The following is a 13,395-nucleotide window of genomic DNA, read 5'->3' as shown; positions in this document are numbered from 1 at the left end:
GAGTATGGGGTAGCATTCGCTACAGGACACATTGCCAGGAGAAATTGATTTCAAAGCCGGGTCCATCCAGACTAAATCACGTTTCCATGTTTGCCTAGATCAGGTAGTTACAAACGGTGGTGCAGTCCCTTTCAAAAGCACGCCCTTCTATCTTCTATCTCATTCCGTACTTTGGCTGTGGTAAACAAACCGTAGTCCCATTTACGAGATGGTTAAATGTTTTTCAGACATCAGTGTCCTAGGACTAACTGCCTCTGATAATTCGCCGGCCGGAGTGGCCGAGCGGTTCTAGGCGCTACAGTCTGGAACCGCGCGACCGCAACGGTCGCAGGTTCGAATCCTGCCTCGTGCATGGATGTTTGTGATGTCCTTAGGTTGGTTAGGTTTAAGTAGTTCTAAGTTCTAGGGGACTGATGTCCGCAGAAGTTAAGCCATTTTTTAATCTCTGATAATTCAATCAAAAGAAACGGTTTCAGTCAGCGTCATTATTAAGACTTAAAAATAATAAAGATGATGAGCGCTGACGGCTTAATACGTGCGTTGTAAGGCATCACTCACTTTCTACTAACGGTTCCTTAAAATGGTGGTGAAGGACTGTACACCGGAAACCTCAACAATTCAGCACAATTACTAAACGGTTTATCTGAGGTTAAGGAATCAACGCTCTGAAACGGACATGCTGGAGTCACAAGGTCCTGAATGAGCTATTCGTGTGGGGCACGAGTTTGTAAAGTAAGTGTTTGATACAAACAACGGCCTGTCGTACCGATGTTGGCATGACTTTGAAAACAATACGTACTCTTTTGCAATGTGGACACGGTGCTCAAATTAACAAATAGTTGTCCAGAATATCGTGTTATTGGTTACGGGATCTTGCGGTCTTGAAGTTAAAGTGTGCAGGAGGCTAATGATGTGTCTCCAAAGCAACAGATCGTAGGAAACATGTCTCGCTACACGCTTTAAGCTAACTGACGTAAATGTACTGATTAAACTACAATCTGACGAGAAATTCAGTCGTTCAAGGCACAGAACTTTAGTTTTCGAAGTAGAGTTATTCTAACTGAATAATTTCCGTGTGTAGTGTTCGATCATGTGGAAGAAGACCCTAAAACGGATACCCGGCCACTTACCCATAAAATGCACACTTTGAAGATGTAATGCGAAGAATCTGAGCCATATCTTGTAAATAAAAAATTTTGTAAATGCAGCCGCGGGCATTAAAACTTGGGTGCAGTTTGCCGTATTTATTACGGGATGAAGAGGCCTTCGCCAGACGTATTAGCGCGGAGAAATGAAGAAAACTACATTTAGAACTGCATACAACAACAAAAAAAACCTGAAATTAAATTTTTTTCACTAAATACTGCGTGCCACGTGTAAGTAGGTGGCTCCACGGATTGAGCAACGAGGTACCAACAGTCATCAATTTTAGCATAAACGAGGGTTTTCATTTCTTAAAGACAGTTCCAACAAACTGGATGTGTTTCATTGCTTCTATTGATGATTTCCTAAGATTTGGGTTCAAATATGTAGTTACACCACGTAAATTACTACAAACAGCTAAATAACTCAACGTAAGGTAAATGTGTGTCACTGAAGGTAATTTCCGTGCTGTACCATGTTAAATAAGGATCGCCAGCCTCACATTGACCAACAAGTCAGGATTGAAATACTCACTTCTTCTGTACCATTAATCAATGCTCTTTATCAATTCCACTACATTGTGTAACAGAATTAAAGGATCACTTTTCCAAAATACAGTATCTGATTCCGACGTGTAAGTCTGAAATTTAGCTCAACCGCCCTTTGTAATAGTGCAGAAGAGTGATAGCCTGGACATCACCATTGGGTTCGAGGACGCTTCAACAGCGAGATGTCGACACACGTGGAAGAAAAGGCCAGAGCTCAGAAGTTAATGTGACCTGTAAAGTGCGTTAATGAAGTAACATTGGTATCAAATTTCATTGCAATTCTACCCAGTTGTACCGCGGGCGTATCATACCTTAGGAAGTGCTCACAGCATCTCTTACCCATATTTCACCCTTCGCCTGAGCCTCTGCAATGGAGATCTGAAACGCGACGTCTAGCGTTGAAATCAAGCGGTTTCCTTATGCATGTCGAAAGGAAAACGTTTAAGATACTCCACAGATCAAAATCTGGATATAACTAATGTATTGCGACGCAAGCAATGCCATTTGTTATTACGATTTCTCTTGTTATTGACTGCGTATGGAATAATACTCGCGGTCCATTAAAAAAATTATGTTGAAACCATTGTTTGAACGCGGTTTAGAATGTCTCCTAGTATTTACTTTCGCGAGCCGCTGCGGTACATTCATACCCGTGAATGCCGTTTTTCCTTATATGTTGTGGGTCCAGAGATATTGGCGGTGAAGAGTTCGGGTGGGACATCCTGTATACAAAGCCCCCAGTACTTTTATCCAATCATTTGGAACTTCGCACTGGCCGAGAGATTCGCGATAAATGCATGTCAAGTAAAGGGCCAAATCCGGCACTGAAATCTCGTCAGCGTCCATTGGTGACACATTAGGAGGGTATCAAGTTGCATGTCTGGGATTCTCTCTCTGCTCTTCCTCAGTTAGCATTTCTGGGGTCGTTAGGATGTGTGCACACTGTGTGGGCACATTTCGAGAACAGCTGAACGCTCTTCTGCCTACGGTCAGTCACCCTCAGGCTGTTGCCTCGGTGTGTATCGGTGGCGGAGAACCTGGCGCGTCGCGTAAGACATGTCAGTTGTTGCTTGTTTTGCTCACGGGCTCTGCTGCCGAAGCGGTGGATCTGCCCTCATAGCAGGGCAAGTGGCAGGTGCTAAAGCGTTCGGTTCGCTTGAGGCTGAGGGCCAATGTGGGGACTAGCCGTTTTACCTCGCTGTGAGTGGAAATATGGCGGTTGCTTCAGCAGGTTCCCAGCAGGGGGGAGGGATTTCCTAGTTATTGGGAGCTCCAGTGTTAGGCGTCTTATGGAGTTTCTTAGACAGATCAGGACTGGAGAGAAAGCCAATGTGTACTCGACATGTCTGCCGGGGGGGCCTCATTCAAGATGCGGCTATCGAGCCTGCAGGATGCAGTCGTCTGCGAACTATAGCTCACTTCGGACCAATGACGTCTGTTCAAAAAATGGTTCAAATGGCACTGAGCACTACGGGACTTAACATCTATGGTCATCAGTCCCCTAGAACTTAGAACTACTTAAACCTAACTAACCTAAAGACAACACACAACACCCAGTCATCACGAGGCAACGACGTCTGTCGCTTGGGTTCTGAGGCCATCCACAGTTCGCATAGGCGGCTGGCGGAGATAGAGAAGGCTGTCGGCCTCACGCGTGGGGTACAAGCAATTTGTAGCATTGTTGCCAGAGTTGATCAGGGTGCATTGGCTTGGAACCGAGTGGAGCGTCTCAGCCAATGGCTTCGTCGACTCTGTGATAGTTGCTGATTTATAGATTTATCGGGTGGGGATTTACAGGATTGTCCTTGATAGGTAAGGTGTGCACTACAAGAAGGAAACAGTAACAGAGTACTTGCTTGTAGAGTGCACATGAGGTTCCTTTTTTTTACGCTAGGCGCTAGTTTGAGGTACTCTGATGAATACTCGCCAGTCGATATGCAGCGAGAAAAGTCTGACCGCGTTCAGAATAGATACTTCGACTGCTGTAATTTTTTCAGTAAACTGTCGACATATTCGTAATGAAGTTCCCGAATCTACTCCGGTTCAGGAAGCTCTCGTGCTGAAATTATTCTTGGGACCGAGAACTGGATGAAACCCGAAATGGGATTTTATATTTAGTGGGTCATGGAGGCCATAGCAGAGGGAGCGTTCATTGCAAAAAAAAAAAAAAAATCGTATGGTTCTAAGCACTATGGGACTTAACATCTGAGGTCATCAATCCCCTAGACTTCACGCACATCCATGCGCGAGGCAGGATTCGAACATGCGACCGTAGCAGCAGTGAGGTTCCAGACTGAAGCGCCTGGAACCGCTCGGTCACATCGGCCGGCACTGTTCATTGCAGTTGACAAAAATATTGTCTCAATTGAGGTCGAAGTGGGGTGCGACAGTGAAGTTATCAGGTCGCGTATAACAGGTAGAGGTGAAACCAAGTTAATCGATTCCTATGTGACAGTTCTAGAGCCATTCAAAGAAATTCCACTCTCAGAAGCGCGTATATACCCAGATCACGCTATACTAGTTTTGTGTCAAATACTTTTGAACACGGTTGCTAAAAACTGTCTTGAGCAGCTAGTTCGGCATCTCATAGGCAATGGAAATATTTTAGACCTTGTAGCTATTACAGGCTGGATCGACAATGTTAGTATAGAAATGGGGATTAGCGACCATGATGTCATTATAGCTATTATGGTTACGAAAGTTGATAAATAGTAAACAAGGCAAGGACAGCGTTTCTGCTAGACAAATCAGATAAGCAGTTGTTAGCATCTCACTTACTGACATCACTTCGTTCTAGTACGATGGACGTAGAGGGATTATGGGGGAAATTCAAGCAGATTGTGAGTCGTGGTCTGGAGAGTTCTTGCCTAGCAAGTGGATAAAGAGTTGGAATGGTCCAACGTGCTTTATTAACGAAATTCGGAAGATCCTGAGGACGTAGAGGCTGTTAGACTCTCGGTTCAAAACAGAACTCACAAATGACGACTAGCAAAGGTTAGTAGAACTTGGATACATAAGCTGTTAAACTGATTGTGCGATAATTTGTATGGAAGTTGAATCTTCGTAGCAGATCAAAACTGTGTGCCGGACCAAGACTCACAAAATCTCTACAAACTGAGCTACCCAAGCACGACTCACGACCCGTCCTCACAATTTCACTTTCACCAGTACCTCGTCTCCTACCTTCCAAACTTCACAGAAGTTCTGCGAAACTTGCAGGACTAGCACTACTGGAAAAAAGGATCTTGCGAAGACATGGCTTAGCCACAGCCTGGGGGATGTTTCCAGAATGAAATTTTCACTCTGCAGCGGAGTGTGCGCTGATTAAATCTGCCAGAAAGTTTCAAATTCAGCGCACACTCCGCTGCAGAGTGAAAATCTGCCAGAAAGTTTCAAAATCAGCGCACACTCCGCTGCAGAGGGAAAATTTCATTCAGTATGGATGATGTTTTATCGACAGTCTGTTGGTATATCTCCAGTCTCATAGTTCCTGCACACTATCTTTGAATAATCGTTTTGTTGTCATGATTTTAGGAGTTTCGATGGAATTTTATCTGTCTTTTCTGCCTTATTTGATTTTAAGCCCTCCAGTGCTCGTTTCAGTTCTGATTCTAATACTGTAACACGTATCTCACCTCTATCGAATCCTGTTTCTTCTTCCACCACGTCATCGCACTAGTCCTCCCCTTCATCGACGCCCTCAGTGTACTATTTCCACATATCTGCTCTCCCTCTGCGTTTTAATGTTGCCGCCCTTGCTTTCAATTTCATCAAAGGTCCTTTGACTTTCCTATATGCTATGTCTGTTCTTCTGACAATCAGTTCTTTTTCGATATCTTGGCATTTTTAATGCAGCAATTTCGCCTTAGCTTCACAGCACTTTCTACTTATTTCATTCGTAACTGACTTGTGTTTTTGTGTGCTTGAAATACTGGATATATGGCCCGACTTTCCTGCAAATCACTCTTTTTTCATAGAGACCTAAACATGTTTCACCACCTGAGGCGTAGCGCCGTATACCGATCCTGCCTTGGAGGCGGTTAAGTGGGAGATGTGTCTCAGAGATGGATGGTGACAGATGGTGACGCGAGACTGGACGCACACGTGGTTTATGTATCAGCCGATAAGAGAACATTATTGGATAGGTGGCTGTGATTTAGTTTCGATTGTGCCCACTTGAGGGGGCAAGGATATAAATCCCACGGTCACGTTTCGCCTCGTCTTGCAACCATTAAATCCCAATCGGCGAGGTCGTGTAATACGTTACGAAGTTATTCCGATGTTTTTCGGTGTCGGTATGATTCGCATACGCGATTATCTATTGCACATTACCGGGAGGAATTACATTCAAGAAGCTGGCCGAATTATCGGTGTATGTTTTGTGGTTCGATAGCACCTACTTATCACGCATATATACTTCAAGCAGTATTCAGGTCCGTACAGATACTGCAGCTTCAGACTTGTTTTCTATACATTTTGATGTTTGTTTTGTACCGTTATTTTCATGCAGTTATAGTAGCTTAAACAATTTATCAGTCTAATAAGCTCTTACGATTCTACCTTAAAAGAAAAACATGAACATTTATTTGACCAGACGGCTTCAACGACTGTCTACGTGCTCTAGAATACTGATGTTGATCATCATGACCCGATTACAATATTATATAATATTCTACAGTCCTTCTGCCCCCGCTACTAACACCACAGTTAGTCGTCTCTCGCAGCAAATTGTGCGGAATGTACTCTATATTATGTTTTTCGGGCGTCAAAGGTAGGCTGGAGAGCAGGTGTTCACAGCCATTTCCTAGTGTAAAATGTTTCGCTAACCATATTGATTCATTTCATGCCTATATTCAAAGAATGGATTGCTAAAGCACATTATTGGTAGTGGTAGCAACTATTTTAATTCAGATAAAGCGGTTCATTTAGAGAGTTCCTATGTCTAATTTCAGTATTATGAGCTGGTAATTGTCGATAAGTGAAAGATAATGCCTATGAAGGTTACATTAGGATATACCACGGAACAAGGCAGTATGTCAGACGGCAGCCGGTCTCGTACTGTAAACCGAAATGCTCCCACCGACTGTGATATTGGCGGGTTGAGTTCACTGTACAATGCTGGTTGCATATGGTTTGTAACTCTTATGCCAAACACACACACGACACGTGTTTAGAGCGGTTATGTTCAAGGAGTATACCGCTCGAACTTTACAGGCATATAAGCGCTCTCGTACATGCGTTTCCATGTTGCTCCTCCAACGGTCATAGTCCCCTTGAGGTATTAGTACATTCAAAGATGTCAGTTACATGACTTAAAGTCGCTTCTTCGATTTTGTTATATAAAGTAATTGATGCTTACTGTCATCAGTGTTTGTAATAATAAGAGAAAAGAGTCTTACGTAAAATATATGCATGCTTGTAAGTCCCCCGTGGAGGTTCAACACTTTGCCAGCGACAAGAAACTGATTATTAGTACAAGATGAATATGCTACAATATACTTAAACTGATATATTCACGCTAAGCAAGTAGCTGACGGTTAATATTATAAATTACATAGTATAAGTTAGGCGAACTGTGGCTGACCAGCTTTAATGACAACACATAGTTGTGATATTACTTCTCCCAAATAATAATAATGAGCCGTTTTAACTCAGTGTGACGCATGTATGTAAGTATTATGTGATGCTGGTCATCTTACAGAAGAAGGAAAGGGAGTTTACAGTATAGCACCACAAAGATGCCTTGATCAGTGGTTACCGAATACTCACGCGCTTTGGGAAAAGAAGGTGAAGATAACTGGCCGTACCACCCATGCAATATCATTCAGGGTATAGTGTTAAGCGGCTTAAGGAGATTCCCAGAATACATAAATTATGATGACCGTATGTGTATTATAACCCACGTCCTCCCGAATACTAGTCTGCTGTTTTACACTGCATCGTTTCGCTCGATGCAGAAAATATTTTTATTTTTAGTGTGTGGTGCTTCTACCAGCAGTATCGTTCCGTTCTATTAGTGATGGCACCATTCTGCTTTGCAACTGTGAACTGAGAGCTACTATCTGTTTTGCAGAGTAACTACCTTCGTATGGTAAAATTAAGAGATTCTTCTGACTTCTGATTCGAATCTTACTCAGTTTATTTCGTATCTGAGATTTAAATTCTTCATTGTATTAATTTCTTGTAGACACATCAAATTTTCAGCTTCCTTTTGCATTATAAGATCATTCCTTCTGACTAATCAGTTGCAGCAATATGACAATTAGTTCCATTTTCCTTTATTGATGACTAAAGCATCAAAGAAACTCTTTTGTAAATAGTTTGCACACAGATGCGTTTTAAATTATTACAGGGCTGTTACAAATGATTGAAGCGATTTCATAAATTAACTCTAGCTCCACTCATTGACATATGGCCACGACACACTACAGATACGTAGAAAAAATCATAAAGTTTTGTTCGGCTGAAGCCGCACTTCAGGTTTCTGCCGCCAGAGCGCTCGAGAGCGCAGTGAGACAAAATGGCGACAGGAGCCGAGAAAGCGTATGTCGTGCTTGAAATGCACTCACATCAGTCAGTCATAACAGTGCAACAACACTTCAGGACGAAGTTCAACAAAGATCCACCAACTGCTAACTCCATTCGGCGATGGCATGCGCAGATGCGCAGTTTAAAGCTTCTGGATGCCTCTGTTAGGGGAAATCAACGGGTCGGCCTGCAGTGAGCGAAGAAACGGTTGAACCCCATGCGATTTCTTTCTGTGGGGTTATGTGAAAGATTCAGTGTTTAAACCTCCTCTACCAAGAAACGTGCCAGAACTACGAGCTCGCATCAACGATGCTTTCGAGCTCATTGATGGGGACATGCTGCGCCGAGTGTGGGAGAAACTTGATTATCTGCTTGATGTCTGCCGAATCACTAAAGGGGCACATATCGAACATTTGTGAATGTCTAAAAAAACTTTTTGAGTTTTTGTATGTGTGTGCAAAGCATTGTGAAAATATCTCAAATAATAAAGTTATTGTAGAGCTGTGAAATCGATTCAATCGTTTGTAATAACCCTGTATTTGTCTTAATGATTAAAAATGCTTGGAGTATTAATGCATATGCAAGACTGAATGATTTTAACTGCATAGTCAAATAATAAAACTCTTTTATTCAGAACAATATGAACAAAGGCTATACACAAATTATTCAGGGTTTATTCACTAATTCCAGCTTCTTGGTAAGTGAGAGAAGTGACGGACATTGCAAGTTAGCAGCAAGCAGCACCAGGATACGAATCGGGACAGCAGCGAAGTCGATAGTGGTTGTTGATGAGGTATTTGGTGCTGTGACTGGTTAAGAGACCAGGTTCTCAGTTGAGGTTCCGACAGTGGGCACACTAGTAACTGGGTTTATTATTGGGAAACCGAGATGGGGTCTCTTCATGACGGTGCTAAGGAGAGGGTACCTGGGTATGTGACCGTCATTGGAAGCGAAAATGAGGATGGGAATGCCAAATGGGAAACAGTTGTACCCAGTGCTGGAGAGAAGAGTGCTAGGCACAGTATAAAACGGCAAGTGGGAACTCGTGGCGAGACTGGACTGGTAATAAGAGCTCAGAAGTAGGAGGACAGGTTGATTACTGGACTGAAGGTTAAACTGTGCGATTGAGCTAGGTGAAGCAATGGAGTCAGCTGGGTCTGACACTTTGGGTTTAACTTGCGGAGGCACTTCCGTACCGGCCAGAAAGCTGCGAACATTTAATCCGCTTGCACCAGGATACTCGTCCACATCTGCACCTATGGAAGTCTTCGCCTTTGTCACGCTCAGCGTCGATGTGGGGACGACATCGAGAACGTCAGCTCTGGCGGCAACGACTCCGCACACGGCGAACAGGATCGTCTATCGAAGAAAAATGTGAGTTAAATAAAGACATAATAAAAGTATCGAATCGTTCCAAGTATGCAAATCTTTTAAGCACACACTTGCGCACACAGACAAATTGAGATCCAATATTAAAATTAAACGTCTGTTGAAGCTAAAGACAGACACTGTAAAAAGATACCAAAGTTTGCCGGCCGGAGTGGCCGTGCGGTTCTAGGCGCTACAGTCTGGGACCGCGAGACCGCTGCGGTCGCAGATTCGAATCCTGCCTCGGGCATGGATCTGTGTGATGTCCTTAGGTTAGTTAGGTTCAAGTAGTTCGAAGTTCTAGGGACTGATGACCTCAGAAGTTGAGTCCCATTGTGCTCAGAGTCTTTTTTCTTTATACCTAAGTTTTCCTCCTGTTCACTTTTCGACTACAATATTGTTCTGTCTTTCCACCACTGCCTAAATGAATTAATCATAGAACTATGAAATCATATATTTTCTTAGACTACTGCAACTATTTGCCGGCATCTGTGGCCGAACGGTTCTAAGCGCTTCAGTCCGGAACCGCACGACTGCTATGGTCGCAGGTTCGAATCCTGCCTCGGGCATGGATGTGTGTGATGTCCTTAGGTTGGTTAGGTTTATGTAGTTCTAAGTTATAGAGGACTGATGACCTCAGATGTTAAGTTCCATAGTGCTCAGAGCCATTTGAACCATTTTGAACTGATTATAGTGTTCGTCATAATTTGATTAGAGCTTAATGGTAACGAAAATGTACTTTCCTGATTTATAAATCACGATAACCGTAACCGTTAATTTGAATGCAGTCCCTACCTGTTGTTATTTTGTCTGTATGTCTGTGTGACAATCTACTCATGTTAATGATGGCAGTTCAGAAACAATATCTTAGGGAAAATGTCCATAATTCAAAATGTTGAAACGTACCCGTTAGTGTTTTCAGCAGAAGGCGTAGCAAAATAACACTTTCGCTTTCACCTAGCCTTCTCATGTTTGTGCGACATCGATTACAATGCTTACAGAAATGTGCACAGGAAAGAGGCAATCAAGAAAACAAATATAAGCATGTGACGTATTTAGAACCAAACCACTGCTCTGTGCAAAACTAGTGATGTGAGTGAATGTTGTAGCCGAAATAGAGAAAGGGTTATATAGCAAAGACGTAAATACATCGGAAGATACTAACCACAGTCCTCATGTCTGCTGTCAGGAAATATGGATCGTGTTCTGTGCCTCTGATCAGAGGGTTTAAATAGTCATGGGTGAGAGTGACGCGCCGCTCGTTTGATTATGTCGCACGTTCTGGTGTCTCTTTATCACGCACGCAGTAACATCTAAGTAGTCTGCAGTTCCGCTCATGAAGAGATAAGCTACGTTTCCCCACGCTCAGATCGCCGTTGTCTGCACATTAATACTTGTCTGATTTTGCTTTCCATTCTTCCCGTCACATAATCACTCAATTATTATTGTCTCACATTCTCCCAGTTTCATGAACGCCGAATGGTTTTACAAACAGGAGTAACCAGGAATACACCTTCGTTTTTTCTTCCTATGTAAAAAAAAGCAGCTCCTGCCTCCAAGCATTTTTTTGCAGTTTTTCTTAATCCTGCCTCACTGTCATCATCCCAGCATTACATACGTGAGATTTTGTAAGCAGATTCGTTCATGCCTTAACAGCCTGTTTTCTAACAAAGAGTATGGGGTAGCATTCGCTACAGGACACATTGCCAGGAGAAATTGATTTCAAATCCGGGTCCATCCACCCTAAGTCACGTTTCCATGTTTGCCTAGATCAGGTAGGTACAAACGGTGGTGCAGTCCCTTTCAAAAGCACGCCCTTCTATCTTCTATCTCATTCCGTACTTTGGCTGTGGTAAACAAACCGTAGTCCCATTTACGAGATGGTTAAATGTTTTTCAGATCAGTGTCCTAGGATTAACTGCCTCTGATAATTCGCCGGCCGGAGTGGCCGAGCGGTTCTAGGCGCTACAGTCTGGAACCGCGCGACCGCTACGGTCGCAGGTTCGAATCCTGCCTCGTGCATGGATGTTTGTGATGTCCTTAGGTTGGTTAGGTTTAAGTTGTTCTAAGTTCTAGGGGACTGATGTCCGCAGAAGTTAAGACCCATAGTGCTCAGAGCCATTTTTGAATCTCTGATAATTCACTCAAAAGTAACGGTTTCAGTCAGCGTCATTATTAAGACTTAAAAATAATAAAGATGATGAGCGCTGACGGCTTAATACGTGCGTTGTAAGGCATCACTCACTTTCTACTAACAGTTCCTTAAAATGGTGGTGAAGGACTGTACACCGGAGACCTCAACAATTCAGCACAATTACTAAACGGTTTATCTGAGGTTAAGGAATCAACGTTCTGAAACGGACATGCTGGAGTCACAAGGTCCTGAATGAGCTATGCGTGTGAGGCACGAGTTTGTAAAGTAACTGTTTGATAACAAACAACGGCCTGTCGTACCGATGTTGGCATGACTTTGAAAACAATACGTACTCTTTTGCAATCTGGACACTATGCTCAAATTAACAAATAGTTGTCCAGAATATCGGGTTATTGGTTACGGGATCTTGCAGTCTTGAAGTTAAAGTGTGCAGCAAGTTAATGATGTGTCTCCAAAGCAACAGATCGTAGGAAATATGTTTCGCTACAGGCGTTAAGCTAACTGACGTAAATGTACTGATTAAACTAGAATCTGACGGGAAATTCAGTCGTTCAAGGCACAGAACTTTGGCCAAGGTTTCCGAAGTAGAGTTATTCTAACTGAATAATTTCTGTGTGTAGTGTTCGATCATGTGGAAGAAGACCCTAAAACAGATACCCGGCCACTTACCCATAAAATGCACACTTTGAAGATGTAATGCGAAGAATCTGAGCCATATCTTGTAAAAAAAAATATTGTAAATGCAGCCGCGGGCATGAAAACTTGGGTGCAGTTTGCCGTATTTATTACAGGATGAAGAGGCCTTCACCAGACGTATTAGCGCGGAGAACACTACATTCAGAACTGCATACAACAACAACAACAAAAAAAAACTGAAATTAAATTTTTTTTCACTAAATACTGCGTGCCACGTGTAAGTAGGTAGCTCCACGGATTGAGCAACGAGGTACCAACAGTCATCAATTTTAGCATAATCGAGGGTTTTCATTTCTTAAAGACAGTTCCAACAAACTGGATGTGTTTCATTGCTTCTATTGATGATTTCCTAAGATTTGGGTTCAAATATGTAGTTACAACACGCAAATTACTATATACAGCCAAATAACTCAACGTCACTGAAGGTAATTTCCGTGCTGTACCATGTTAAATAAGGATCGCCAGCCTCACATTGACCAGCAAGTCAGGATTGAAATACTCACTTCTTCTGTACCATTAATCAATTTTCTTTATCAATTCCACTACATTGTGTAACAGAATTAAAGGATCACTTTTCCAAAATACAGTATCTGATTCCGACGTGTAAGTCTGAAATTTAGTTCAACCGCCCTTTGTAATAGTGCAGAAGAGTGATAGCCTGGACGTCACCATTGGGTGCGAGGACGCTAAAACAGCGAGATGTCGACACACGTGGAAGAAAAGGCCAGAGCTCAGAAGTTAATGTGACCTGTAAAGTGCGTTAATGAAGTAACATTGGTAGCAAATTTCATTGCAATTCTACCCAGTTGTACCGCAGGCGTATCAGACATTAGGAAGTGCTCACAGCATCTCTTACCCACATTTCACCCTTCGCCTGAGCCTCTGCAATGGAGATCTGAAACGCGACGTCTAGCGTTGAAATCAAGCGGTTTCCTTATGCATGTCGAAAGGAAAACG

The sequence above is a fragment of the Schistocerca cancellata genome, chromosome 3 (genome assembly GCF_023864275.1).
Source record: "Schistocerca cancellata isolate TAMUIC-IGC-003103 chromosome 3, iqSchCanc2.1, whole genome shotgun sequence".
Lineage (NCBI taxonomy): Eukaryota > Metazoa > Arthropoda > Insecta > Orthoptera > Acrididae > Schistocerca > Schistocerca cancellata.
This window is presented reverse-complemented; position numbering follows the sequence as displayed.